General features: G+C 44.8%; 1 protein-coding gene across 9 annotated transcripts in view; it reads left to right on the forward strand.

The window, feature by feature from the left end:
• Positions 1-14,627, forward strand: part of RNF144A (ring finger protein 144A) — a 128,913-nt gene that overhangs the window by 24,664 nt on the left and 89,622 nt on the right. For all 9 annotated transcript variants that reach the window (XM_086323489.1, XM_086323494.1, XM_086323498.1 and 6 more), the window contains exon 2: positions 7,869-8,057. The gene's annotated coding sequence lies outside the window, so the exon portion shown is untranslated. The remainder of the gene's footprint in view (positions 1-7,868; positions 8,058-14,627) is intronic.

A 14,627-nucleotide genomic window follows, 5' to 3' on the forward strand; every position in this document is an offset into this window, starting at 1 on the left:
TAATTTGACAAATATCTCCATTGCTGAAGAATGAGTTTTATTTTCCCGAGAAGATCAATGTGAAGTAACAAGTAAGTGCAGGACAGCTCTAGAGGGCTGACTGTGGGGCCTTCTGTCTCTCCATGTGCAAGACTATTAGTATACAATGTCCGGAGACAGAGCTCGCTTTATAGACGCAGGACAAGACCTCTATTCATATCACAGTCAAACACATCACACATAGGAAAGCCTCCGCTTGCGGGACTGCAGAAGCTGAGCTTCGTGGAGTCTCATGGATTTTTGAATTAGGAACTTGCAAGCCCAGCAGCAGCCCAAAGACAATTCTTGATCTGCAAATTGAAAGACTGGGAAAAGGTAGAGGGATTGTTTTTGAATCTCTTGTGTGTACTTGGGTGTGTGGAACTGTAGGTAAGTGGGAAGCTTTCTCTCTGTGAGCTGTGTTCTACACTGATGTCTAGTTGAGTCTTAAAGCCCATTCATTAGGGAGACAGAGAGACAGGAAGAAGGAAGACCTCCCACTAACTAATCCCTGTGCCCAATTCGGGTAGCCTGTTGCTCTCTAAGGATTTGCTTCAGGGAGCCTGGAATGCAAAGCAGTGGGCCTTTTTGTGGGATTTTAATTCAGAGTTTGCAAAATAAGATCCTTGGAGAGGCCAAAGAATGTATAGCATTCATGTGTAGCATCTCATGGTTAATACACTACATAAAAAAATAAAAAATCTGTGGTTCTAAAAACTTGAGTTACAAATGCAGAAAGCAAAAAAAAAAAAAAAAAAAAAATTTAGGAATAAAATGAAGGATAAAATTCCCTATAGTATAAAAGTGATTATTAACAGGTTTTTTTCCTACATTCTTCTAGAAAAATTTTTTTTGTGTGTAACTTAAGCTATGTCTCTGAATGGGATTATTATATACGTTGTTTTGTATTATGTGTTTGTCCTTGTTCTTATTGTTGTAGCCACGAGTGCCGGGAAACAAACTCACTCAGAAGGACAATGCAGATAGTAGAGTGCAGTTTATCACACCAGTGGGCCCAAGGCAGAGTCTCCTCTTAGCCAAGGACCCTGACCAGTTTTTGTGAAAACCTTATATACCCTAAGTGTACATGCCCAAATCCACCTCCCCAAATTCCCTGAAACTAGTCTGAACAACGGAGAAGGCAATGGCAACCCACTCCAGTACTCTTGCCTGGAAAATCCCATGGGGGGAGGAGCCTGGTAGGCTGCGGTCCATGGGGTCTCTGAGAGCGGGACACAACTGAGCGACTTCACTTTCACTCTTCACTTTCACGCATTGGAGAAGGAAATGGCAACCCACTCCAGTGTTCTTGCTTGGAGAATCCTAGGGATGGGGGAGCCTGGTGGTCTGCCATCTATGGGGTCGCACAGAGTCGGACACGACTGAAGTGACTTAGCAGCAGCAGCAGCAGCAGCAGTCTGAACAAAGGAAAAGCAAGATACAATCAAAGTTAACCTGTGATTCATACGCCTTAAGCCTAGGTAGGTAACAGTGGACAGTTATCAATAGGCCTGTGGTCATACCCCAATAAGCATAATAGAATGTATGATTCTATTCGGTTACACAGATAATTAGGGTATTCTTTTAGGCGGCAGAGAGTCTAGGTGTGAGCCCCAGGGCTCTTCCTTCTGGGGGCCTGGTTTTCCAGTGGGTTTATCGTTTCCATAGATATTGGGCATATAGCTCAAAGTCTACAGTCCGGCCCAAGATGGAGTCCTGATTTAAAGATGGAACCTGTTCTGTCTGTTTCCTCCTTCATTATGACTCTGACATCTCTTCATACCAGTATCTTCAGATCCAGCTCCTTCTCTTGTGTGAAGGACATCATCCTAATCCTTCAGCTTGTTCCTGTTGATGGACATTTAAGTCATTTTGCAGTCTTTATCTTGCAAGGAATGCTGCGAGGCCTTCTGTTGCCTTCGCATTTCCTGAGTGGTGCCTGATCATTCTGACCCTGACGTCCAGCACCCTCTCTGATCACTGTCGTCCTTCGTTGCAGCTAGTCCTCGTCCTTCTGCTCCTGGGCTTCAGAAATGCCCCATCCTCCTGGGACCCTCAGCCCCACTTCCTTTCCAGTGTTCCCTGCCACCCTTGTGTTGTCAGTCCTCTTCTTTCTAAAACGTGGCCCTTTCTCCCACTTTCATAGTCACCTGGTAAAACCCAGCTTTAGCTAAGTCCAGTTTCCTGCTACTGTGCGCTTGCACTTGAGCTGCGGTATGGGGCTGGGCAGGTGCTCGGTCTGGCCCCCTGCTGCTCTGGTTCTGACCATAGTGCTCCTTTAGCAGGGCGCCCAGTTCTGCAGTATGTGTCTGAGTATATATTTGTGTATGTATATATGTATGTGTGTGTGTGTGTGGAGAAGGCAATGGCACCCCACTCCAGTATTCTTGCCTGGAAAATCCCATGGACAGAGGAGCCTGGTAGGCTGCAATCCATGGGGTCGCTAAAAGTCAGACATGACTGAGCGACTTCACTTTCACTTTTTACTTCCATGCATTGGAGAAGGAAATGGCAACCCACTCCAGTGTTCTTGCCTTGAGAATCCCAGGGACGGGGGAGCCTGGTTGGCTGCCGTCTCTGGGGTTGCACAGAGTCGGACATGACTGAAGCGACTTAGCAGCAGCAGCAGTGTGTGTATGTATGTATCTACACACATACATAGATATATATTGTCACTAAGTACTGTCTGACTCTTTGCGACTCCATGGACTGTAGCCCACCAGGCTCTTCTCTCCATGGGATTTCCCAGGCAAGAATACTGGACTGGGTTGCCATTTCCTTTTTCAGGGCATCTTCCTAACCGAGGGATCAGATCCACGCACATCTCCTGCATTGGCAGGTGGATTCTTTGCCACTGAGCCATCTGGAAAGCCCATATATAAATATTGCACACATATATGTGTGATGTGTTTGTGTGTGTGTGTGTGTTACAAAGTTTGAAGGTTTTGAGTGGTTATCCCTACCACCAGTTTTTTTCTTATATTTTAGTGATTCCAGCTGTCCTTTGGTGAGTTAATTTAACAGGGAATAATCTTATAATAACTCACTGAGTGAGGGAAAGTCTGTCAGTCGTGTCTGAGTTTTTGCAACCCTGTGGTCTGTCCATGGAATTCTCTAGGCAAGAATACGTTCCCTTCTCCAGGAGATCTTCCTGACTCAGTGGTTGAACTGGGATCTCCTGCATTGCAGGCAGATTCTTTACAGTCTGAGTCACCAGGGAAGTCTTTGTAACTCACTGCTAGGACTCATTTATATATTGATGTACACCCAGTTGGGGCTTCCCACGTGGCTCAGTGGGTAAAGAATCTGCCCGTGATGCAGGAGACGTGGGTTCAGTTCCCTAAGTCAGGAAGATTCCCTGGAGGAGGGCATGTCAACCCACTCTAGTATTCTTGCCTGGAGAATCCCATGGACAGAGAAGTCTGGAGGGCTACAATCCATGGGGTTGCAAAAAGTCAGACACAACTGAGTGACTGAGCACACACGCATGCACATATGATACAGTTGGTGAAATAATTTCTTCAATGCATATCTTTGTGCCAGGTTGACTTCCTCAGGCTGAGACCTTCATTGTTTGATGTAGCAGCACGTACACTTAGGGTATATAAGGTTTTCACAAAACTGGTCAGGGTCCTTGGCTAAGAGGAGACTCTGCCTTGGGCCCGCTGGTGTGATAAACTGCACTCTACTATCTGCATTGTCCTTCTGAGTGAATTGATTAAATTTATATTGGAATGGCATTGAGATTCCCGAGGAGCGCAGACTGAGGAAACAAGAAGCCTCATCTTAGGCTGCAGTTTGTTGTCTTTGCTTCCAGTGACAAACAGTAGTGCGTTTTATGTTTAATGAGTCTGAAGAGTCTTGCGTGGGCATCAGGGTTCCTACTGAGTCTGATCTCCTTGAGATCAGGATATCAACATTTTATCAGCATTTTTTTGAATCATTCCTACCCATCATCTCAGCACAAGGTAGGACTGCTGCAAAACAAGGTTAATAGCTGATGAATATTTGCTACACATTTCTGCTAAAAACTTAGTGCATATATTCCTAGTTCTTCCCTGGCTCAGACGGTAAAAGCGTCTGCCTACAATGTGGGAGACCTGAGTTCGATCCCTGCATTGGGAAGATACCCCTGGAGAAGGAAATGGCAACCCACTCCAGTATTCTTGCCTGGAAAATCCCATGGGTGGATGGAGGAGCCTGGTAGGCTACAGTCCATGGGGTCGAAAACAGTTGGACACGACTGAGCAACGTCACTTTCATTTTTCTTTCTGTACATACAGCATAGCACGTGAAAACTCACAGGGCTGGTGGGAAACTAGCATGGCCACTGACCCATCATGACCTGTGCAGCTTTGTCAGCTGAGCTCTGCGGAGGCCCGTGGTTCATACCTGGGCGACTGAGCTGAGGCTGGAGGTGGCCGCCACTTCCGTGACCCGTGTGGAAAAGGAGCCACCCCAGGAAACGGGAAACCCCGTGGTGCTCTAAAACTTTAATTCACGCCTGTTTGTGGGGGCCAGGCGATGCCAGCGCAAAGCCGCCCCCTGAGCGGGGCTCTGGAAAGTTGGCAGGGGGGCCCCGCAACCTGCTGGCGGCCTGAAAACACCCGGGATCCCAGCACAGCCTCTGGGCAGAGAGCCCTGCATGCAGCCTCTCTTCATAAACCTCCTCCTCATGCGGCTCGATTGCCTGTTGTCCCTGTACCAGCTCAGTCTGAGCCGTTCTTTCTGGCTGAAGACTATAATTTTATTTACTGGCTCTTTGTACACGGGAAAAATGGCCGAAACTGGTGGTAGAGCAGACTGTTTTGTAGTGCCTTTTGTTTGAAGGGTTCAGATGGATTGCCAAGTAGAGGCAGAGAAAGGAGGCGCAAAACACAGGGCACATTTTCTGGAGTTGGAACCTTGATGCTTCGGGGGTGTAGGAGGAGCTTCCTGCAGGAGAAGGGGTTTGCTCTGTGCAGGGACCAGGCAAGGGGCAAGGGTTGCTCAGAACTCTCAGCCTGTATGTCGAAGGCTGTAGACTTCGGGAGCTGGTCCGGAGCATTGCGAGAGAACTCACTTGCTCCGGCCTCCTGGGGGGCCAAACTTGTTATCTTAGTACAAGAGCAGGGAGGGAGGGCTGGCCCCCGAGGAGATGTGGGTCTGTCCATTGGGATGTATCTCAGGTGTGCTGGGAGTTTAGTCACTAAGTCGTGTCCGACTCTTGAGACCCTGTGGAAGTAGCCCACTACTACTCTTTTTAAACAGAAGTTTCCTGGAGATGTAATTCATGTAGTATAAAATTCACCATTTTGAAGTACACAATTCAGGGATTTTCTGGATACTCCCAGAGTTGTACATATGTCACGCCTGTTCCAGTGCTAGAAGAGTTTTAGCTCCCTCCCAAACCCCAGTCCAGTAGCTGTCCCTGCTTACTCTTGCATGCCCCAGCCCCCTAGAGACCATCAGTCTGCTTTCTGTCTCTGGATTTGCCTGTTCCGGACATTTCATGTATACATTTTCTTGCATTTTGTAGCTTTTTTGCTTGACTTTCTTTTTTTTTTTTTACTTAGCATGATGCATTCATGTGTGTGTTTAGTTGCTAAGTCGTGCCCAACTCTTCGCAACCCTGTGGACTGGTCTGCCAGGCTCCTCATCTGTAGGATTTCCCAGGCAAGAACACTGGAGTGGGTTACCATTTCCTTCTCTAGGAGACCTTCCTGACCCAGAGATCGAACCCAGGTCTCCTGCATGGTAGGCAGATTCTTTACCGCTGAGCCACCTGGGATGCTCATAGTTCCTCCTTATTGTAGCATTCCAACTCCATGTGTGGACAAACCACATTCCCCAGTGTATGGACATTTGGGTTGTTTCCACTTATTGACTATTTTGAGTGATGCTGCTGTGAACGTTCACATACAGGTTTTTGTTGCGGACATTTGTTTTCCATCCTCTTGGGTGCATACCTAAGTGTGAAATTGCTGGCTTATACGTGACTCTGTGTTTCACCCTTTGACGAACTGCCAGTGTCTCAGAGTAGCTATACCACTAAGTTCCCAGTAGCAATGTGTAATGTAAGGGTTCAGAATTCACATTTGCACCTACACTTGTTGTCTTCTGTCTTTGATTCTAGTCATCCTAGTGGGTATGACATGATATCTCATTTGATTTGCCTTTCCTAAGCTGAATAATCATGTTGAGCATTTTTTAAATGTGCTTGTTGGCCAATTGGATATCTTGTTTTTGGAGAAATGTCTATTTACATCTTTTGCCCATTATTTATTTGGGTTATTTCTCTTTTTATTGTTGATTTGAATGTGTTCATTATATAATTTGAATACATCTTTATCAGGTATGTATAATATTTATATCAGATAGATGGATTTGTGTGTATTTTCTCCCCTTCTGTGGGTTGATTTTACTTTATTGATGGTTGTCAGTAGTACACAAAATTTTAAAATTTTGATTGAGTTCCAACTTACCGCTTTTTCTTTTGTTGTATGTGCTTTTGGAGATATATCTAAGAAACTAGTATGTAAAGATTACAAAGATTTACTGCTATGATTTCTTCCAGGAGTTTTGTAATTTTCGGTTCTTACATTTAGGTCTATAATCCATTTTGAGTTAATTTCTGTGGAAGGTATAAGGTCTGTGTAGAGATTCATTTTTTGAATGTCAGTACTATTTTTTGAAAAGCTCTCATTTACTCTCCGGATTGTCATGGCGCTCTTGTCAAAAATCAGTTAAACATAAATATGTGGGTTTATTTCTGAACGTCAGTTCTAAGCCATTTTCCTTTTCTGTGTGTCCTTATACCACTATTGCACTATCTTGATTATGGTAGCTTTTTTTTTTTTTTTGACATCAGTAAATGTGAATTCTCCAACTTTGCTTTTCCTTTTTAAGGTTGTTTTGTCTCTATGTGTCTTGGATTTCTATATGAATTTTAGGAACAACTTGTCAATTTTTGTGAAAAAGAAAGCTGAAATTTTAACAGAGATTGCATTGAACCTGAAGATCAATATGGGAAGTACTGCTGTCTTAACAGTATTGCCTTTCAGTCCTTGAGCACAGGATGTCTATTTACTTAGTTTTTAATTTCTTGTAATGATGTTTTGGTAATTTTCAACATATAAATATTGTATAGCTTATTGAATTTATAAGGGTTTTACTCTTTGATGCTGTTCTGAAGTGGGTCTCCTTTAACAGCATATGTTCTTTATCCATTGTACCCATTTCTGCCATTTGATTAGAGTGTTTAGACTATTTAGTACAATTACTGATGAGATAGAATTTATGTCTGCGGTTTTGCTGTTTTTCCCTATGGATCTGTGTCATTGGCGTTCCTTTATTCCTCTATTTTGCCTTCTTTAGTGTTAGTTTCTAATCTGCCTTTTTAATTCTGTAGTTCATTCTTCATTCATTTTTCAGTTATCTCCTTAGTAGTTACATTGGGGACTGCAGTTCATGCAATCTTGCTTTATGTTGCTATTCTATGGACCTAAACCTCTCCCTGTAGGAGTCCAGTTAGGGCAAACCTGTATAGCTGTGATTGGGGAAAGAGGGGGTGGAAAGGAAGACCAGGGACACTTAGTCATCTGAAAATTGTCTGTGTTGGCAAATGTATCTGTTAACCTCGTGGTGGAGTTTGGTTACTTACACCATAAGCCTCAGCTCCTCTTCCAGTGAACTGTAATACTTTCATAGATTAATCTGCCTAGACTTCAGTGGTTATTTCACAGGCTTTCCCTCTTGGGTTGGAGATTGGAAAGGCTGATGGTGGGAGGGTGCTGAGTGGGCATGTTCAAGTTTGCCGCCCCCCGCCCAGACCTGCTCACTAAGCTCCTGCACCCTTCTCCTGTCCCCAGGTGGTCAGCATTCGGCGGAGTCTGGTGGTGTCCCCATCCCCCAGGTCTGCAGGGACCCCAGTGCCAGAGACCTCCTCCCCCTTCTCCAGGAGGGCGTCCTGTCATGAGAGGGCGAGCCAGCTGAGCCTCCGAGGACCCTGGAATTTGACCGGAAGACCGTTCCTCTCCTCCCATCAGGACATTTCAGAGGTAACTTTGAATTTGGAAAAGGAAAGCTTGAAAACTTTGATTTATGTCTTTTAGGTGGAATCTCAGGCAGTTGTTGGGAAAGACCCTGAATGAGTTTTTCTAAACCTTTTAAACCACACCATGTAAGCTGTTGCCTAGTTTGCTTCCCCTTAATGAATTTTGAGGATGGTCCTTAGCATATTATGTTAAGTGATTATAGTAATTAATATTTTATGAAGATTTCCACCCAGGTCCTCATTTACTGCTTTTAACAACCTCATGAGGTTGATATTGCCAGTCTGGTTTTGTAGACTGGGAAACAGGTTTAGAAAATCAAAGTGGTGTCTCCAGGGTTTCCATGATTCATGGATTCACCTAGAAGAGATGCATTGAGCCACTTGCATTGTGCCCGGTGCTGCTCCAACCCTTCTGCTTTCTTGGAAGTTCCCGGATGGTGGGATGTGAGTGGAACGTGAGGGTGGGGACAGGCACCAAGAGACAGACCGTGTCTGCTCCACCGCGTGAGGGAGTGAATTTTATGTTTCATTCCCAGGCGTAAGTGTCATGGAGAAAATAAAAAGCTCCCAGCTCTAGAGGGGTGGAGTTTTAAATGGAGTGCTCTGGGAGGTCTCGTTAAAAAGCTGACATTTAAACAGGGATTTAAGGAACCGTGGGACTTTGCCAACGAAGGTCTGTCTGGTCAAGGCTATGGTTTTTCCAGTAGTCATGTATGGATATGAGAGTTGGACTATAAAGAAAGCTGAGCACCAAAGAATTGATGCTTTTGAACTGTGGTGTTGGAGAAGACTCTTGAGAGTCCCTTGGACTGCAAGGAGATCCAACCAGTCCATCCTAAAGAGATCAGTCCTGGGTGTTCATTGGAAGGACTGATGTTGAAGCTGAAGCTCCAATACTTTGGCCACCTGATGCGAAGAGCTGACCCATTTGAAAAGGAATAAGGTCAGGAGAAGGGGATGACAGAGGATGAGATGGTTGGATGGTATCACCGGCTCAATGGGCATGTGTTTGAGTAAACTCCGAGAGTTGGTGATGGACAGGGAGGCTTGACGTGGTATAGTCCATGGGGTCGCAAAGAGTCAGACATGACTGAGTGACTGAACTGAACTGGGAATTAGCCAGTTAGCATCTGGGACAAGAGAAATGGAGTTAGAAGAAGATGTATGTGTGAAGGCCCAGAGTCCAGGAACACCAAGAGGCAGTCAGGTGGTGTGGGGTGGTCAGGAGACAGTGGAGAACTGACCATGTTTTAGCATCGTGGACCGTTGGAGGAATTCTAGGTTTGAAAATCAGTGCAGGGTTTTAAGCAGAGAAGGGACAGGATCTGTTTTAATCGGCTCATTCTGGCACTGATGTTAGAGGATAGGGGAAGACCAGGAGGCCACTTAGAGGTCATTAGAGAAATCCACTTTAGTAATTCAGCAAGAGATAATTCAGTGGCCTGCTCCACTGGTAGTCATGAAAAGCAGGAAGTGGTCACATTCTGGATATATTTTGAAGAAAGAGCCCTTAAGGTGTCCTGGCAGAATGGATGTAGGGCTTGAGAAGAAGTGAAAGTCCATCATGATAGCAACAATTTTAGCTTGCATAACTGGAGAGTTGTCACCACCTGAGATGGGGAACTCCGCCAGGGTAGTGGCAAGGGTGTGGTGCCACAAGGGGTTCAATTTTGAACAGATTGCGTTTGAGATTATAAGACCCCCAAATGGAGAGGCTGAGTGACAGGTATATCCAGATCTGGTAGTTGAAGACGGTGGTCTGAGCTGGAGATACAACGGAGATCTTTGGTCTGTGGTTATTAAAGGAATAAGGTCAGATAAGATCCTGGGGATAGAAGAGTTTTCAAGATTGGGTCCTGGGACTTTCCAGCTTTCGGAGCACCAAGAAGCAAGCCCCAGGCAGAAAGGGGGAAATCCAGGGGGGAGTCTGCCTGAAAGCCACATGCAGTCATTTCAGAAGGAGGGAATGATGAGCTGTGCCCAGTGTGTGCACAGGCCAAGTGAGGTGGAAACGGAGAACTGACTCTTGAACCAGTGCCATTCGGGTCATTGGTGGCTTCAGTAAAAACAGCAAAATGTCATGTGGGTCTGGTGGCTATGGCAACCAAGGCCAAGGAGAATGGGTTTGGAGGGAAAGATGGAGGGAAGAATCTGAGACAGAGATTGTTGACAACAATTTGGAGGAGGTTTGCTGCCAAGGGGAGCAGAATATGGGGTGGTAGCTGGTGGGGTAAGTCAGGCTGAGAGAATTTGTTTTTAGTTAGATGCATTAGCTTTGTTTATACATCCGTGGGGATGGTCTAGTAGAGAGGAAAAAATATTACTATAGGACAGAGGGTTGCTGGGACTGTGTCTTGAGTAGGTGAGGGAGAGGTGTTTGTGTACAGCTGGGGTTGTTTAGAGAGGAACACAGATAGTTACTGGTGGGGATGGACTACATGACAGACACGTGTGGTGCTCAGAAGAGGCATTTTCTTGTGATTGCTTCTATTTTCTTTGTGAAATTGGAAGTGAAGTCTTCAGGTGAGACTTCCGTGGTGCAGGAGGTCTTGTTAGTTTGGGGAAAAAGAGAAAGAGTGAGGAGACCTCCAGGGAGAGACAGATGCGGCGTGATCCCCTGGTGTGAATCCACGTGGAGCTCATGGCCACAGATGGAAAGACCCCCATCCGTGTGATTGTGTGTTTATCTAGACAGTTCAGCTGGGGACTTGAAAGCATGCATGGTAGCTTCCCTGGTAGCTGAGTTGGTAAAGAATCCACCTGCAATGTAGGAGACCCCGGTTTGATTCCTGGGTCGGGAAGATCCTCTGGAGAAGGGATAGGCCACCCGCTCCAGTCTTCTTGGGCTTCCCTGGTGGCTCAGACGGTAAGGAATCCGCCTTACCGTCTGAGGAAGACCTGGGTTCGATCCCTGGTTTGGGAAGATCCCCTGGAGGAGCTTATGGCAGCCGACTCCAGTCTTCTTGCCTGGAGAATCCCATGGACAGAAAAGCCTGGCAGGCTACAGTCCATGGGGCCGCAAAGAGTCGGACATGACTGAGCAACTACGCACACAGTAGCTCAAGACTTAAAATATCAAGATCTGTGAGTCTGTTTCTCTTTGTAAAAAGGTTCATTTGTATCATTTTAAAATTAGATCCCACATATAAGTGATATCATGTGCTATTTGTCTTTTTGTGACTCACTCCACTTAGTATTATAATTTCTAGGTTCATACACACTACTATAAATAAAATAGATAATGAAAAAGGGCCTACTATATAGCAAAGGGAACTCTACTCAATATTTTCTAATAAGCTATATAGGAAAAGACTCTGAAAAAGAATGGATATATATATATATATATATATATATATATAACTGATTCATTTTGCTGTGCACCTTAAACTAATATAACACTGTAAATTAACTATACTCCAATGAAAATTTAAAAAAAAACAGAATATTGTTTGGCTGAGCAGAAGGGAAAAATGAAAGGACATCCTGAACAACAGTGTCTGCAGGAGAGAGATGACCCAGGTCACTGGGAGGTTACCATGGTGACTTGAGGAGAGAGCACGTGGGTTGTGAGGAGAAGGTCAGGCTGGGTGATGGGTGGCCTGGAGGGGCAGGGGAAGGGCCAGTGCTGTCTGTACCGGGACACTGGAGGGCTTGGCTGGGAAGACAGGAGCAGTGGGTTGTCATTGTGCCTGGACCTGGGGATATGGGGCACTTTCAGTTCCATTCAGTAGCTCAATCGTGTCTGACTCGGCTACAGCATGAATGGCAGCACGCCAGGCTTCCCTGTCCATCACCAAGTCCCTGAGTTGTTCAAACTCTTGCCCACTGAGTCTGCAATGCCATCCAACCATCTCATCCTCTGTCGTCCCCTTTTCCTCCCTCCCTCAGTCTTTCTCAGCATCAAGGTTTTTTCCAGTGAGTCAGTTCTTCACATCAGGTGGCCAAACTATTGGAGCTTCAGCTTCAGCATCAGTCTTTCCAATGAATACTCAGGACTGATTTCCTTTAGGATGGACTGGTTGGATCTCCTTGTAGTCCAAGGGACTCTCAAGAGTCTTCTCCCACACCACAGTTAAAAAGCATCAATTCTTTGGCACTTAGCTTTCTTTATGGTCCAACTCTCACATCCATATACGACTACTAGAAAAACCATAGCTTTGACTAGACAGACCTTTGTCAGCAAAGTAATGTCTCTGCTTTTTAATATGCTGTCTAAGTTGGTCATAACTTTTCTTCCAGGGAGCAAGTGTCTTTTAATTTCATGGCTGCAGTCACCATCTACAGTGATTTTGGAGACCAAGAAAATAAAGTCTCTCACTGTATCCATTCTTTCTCCATCTATTTGCCATGAAGTGATGGGACTGCATGTCATGATCTTCGTTTTTTAAATGTTGAGTTTTAAGCCAGCTTTTTCACTCTCCTCTTTCACTTTCATCAAGAGACTCTTTAATTCTGCTATAAGGGTGGTGTCATTTGCATATCTGAGGTTATTGATATTTCTCCCAGCAATCTTGATTCCGGCTTGTACTTTATCTAGCCCAGCATTTCCCATGATGTACTCTACATATATATTAAATGAGGAGGGTGACAATATCCATCCTTGATATACTTCTTTCCCAATTTGGAACCAGTCCGTTGTTCCATGTCCAGTTCTAACTGTTGCTTCTTGACCTGCATATAGATTTCTCAGGAATACCTGGTATTCTCATCTCTTTAAGATTTTTCTAGTTAGTTGTGATCCACACAGTCAAAGCCTTTAACATAGTCAATAAAGCAGAAGTAGATGATTTTATGGAACTCTCTTGGTTTTTCTATAACTCAACAGATGTTGGCAATTTGATCTCTGGTTCCTCTGCCTTTTCTAAATCCAGCTTGAACATCTGGAAGTTCTCAGTTCATGTATTGCTGAAGCCTGACTGGGAAAATTTTGAGCATTACTTTGCTAGCATGTGAGATGAGTGCAATTGTGAGGTAGTCTGAGTATTCTTTGGCATTGCCTTTCTTTGAGATTGGAATGAAAACTGACCTTTTCCAGTCCTGTAGCCGCTGCTGAATTTTCCAAATTTGCTGGCATATTGAATGCAGCACTTTCACAGCATCTTCTTTTAGGATTTGAAATAGCTTGGCTGGAATTCCATCACCTCCCCTAGCTTTGTTCATAGTGATGCTTACTAAGGCCCACTTGATTTCTCATTCCAGGATGTCTGGCTCTAGGTGAGTGATCACACCATTGTGGTTATGTGGTTCATGAAGATCTTCTTTGTATAGTTCTTCTGTGAATTCTTGCCACCTGTTCTTAGTATCTTCTACTTCTGTTAGGTCCATACCGTTTCTGTCTTTTGTTGTGCCCATCTTTGCATGAAATGTTCCTTTGATATCTAATTTTCTTGAAGAGATCTCAAGAGTCTTTCCCTTTTATTGTTTTCCTCTGTTTCTTTGCATTGGTCACTTATAAAAGTTTTCTTATCTCTCCTTCCTATTCTTTGGAACTCTGCATGCAGATGGATACAGCTTTCCTTTTCTCCTTTGCCTTTTGCTTCTCTTCTCTTCTCAGCTATTTTTGAGGCCTCCTCAGACAACCATTTTGCCTTTTTGCATTTCTTTTTCATGAGGATGGTTTTGATCACCACCTCCTGTACAGTGTTACATACCTATGTCCCTAGGTTTTCAGGCACTCTGTCTATCAAATCTAATTCCTTGAACCTATTTGTCACTTCTACTGTATAATCATAAGGGCTTTGATTTAGGTCATATCCTGGGCTTCCCTTGTGGCTCAGCCGGTGAAGAATCCACCTGCAATGCGGGAGACCGGGGTTTGATCCCTGGGTTGGGAAGATTCCCTTAAGAAGGGAAAGGCTACCTACTCTACTGTTCTGACCTGGAGAATTCCATGGACTATATAGTCCATGGGGTCGCAGAGAGTCAGACACGACTGAGCGACTTTTCACTCACACTCATGATTGATCTATTGGTTTTCCCTACTTTCTTCATTTTAAGTCTAAAATTTGCAATAAGGTGTTCATGATCTGAGCCACAGTCAACTCCCGGTCTTGTTTTTGCTGACTGTATAGAACTTCTCCATCTTCGGCTGCAAAGAATATAATCAATCTGAATTTGGCGATCTGGTGATGCCCATGTGTAGAGTCATCTCTTGTGTTGTTGGGTCAGTTTAGGGAAGCTAAATTCCAACATTCCCTCCCCAACAGCCTCAAGTCCTCATTAGCTGGCCTTGCCTTTTCACCACCTGCACTTTATTTTTAAATTTTTTTGGCAAGTAGCATGTTTGTTCCCTGACCAGGGATTGAACCCTCAGTGGGAGTGTGGAGTCCTAACCACTAGGCCAGCCTTGTCGCTTGCACTCTCAAAGGGCCTGCTTGAGAATCCCTGTGGAATCCCTGACAGTGTACCATGTACTGACATTACCAGCGTTTCTCCAGTAATCCTGGGAATCTGTTGCTAATTTCTCACTGACACATTTTTTTTTGCTGAGGCCAAGGGAGGTCTCCAGCTGGCTCATCAGCACTGCAAGGAAACAGGAAGTGTGACCTTTCAAGCATGGCCCCCTACTTCTTCA

This window comes from Bos grunniens, chromosome 11 (assembly GCF_055505025.1).
Source record: "Bos grunniens cultivar Pamir isolate PY7600 chromosome 11, Bosgru_T2T1.0, whole genome shotgun sequence".
In the NCBI taxonomy this organism is placed as follows: domain Eukaryota; kingdom Metazoa; phylum Chordata; class Mammalia; order Artiodactyla; family Bovidae; genus Bos; species Bos grunniens.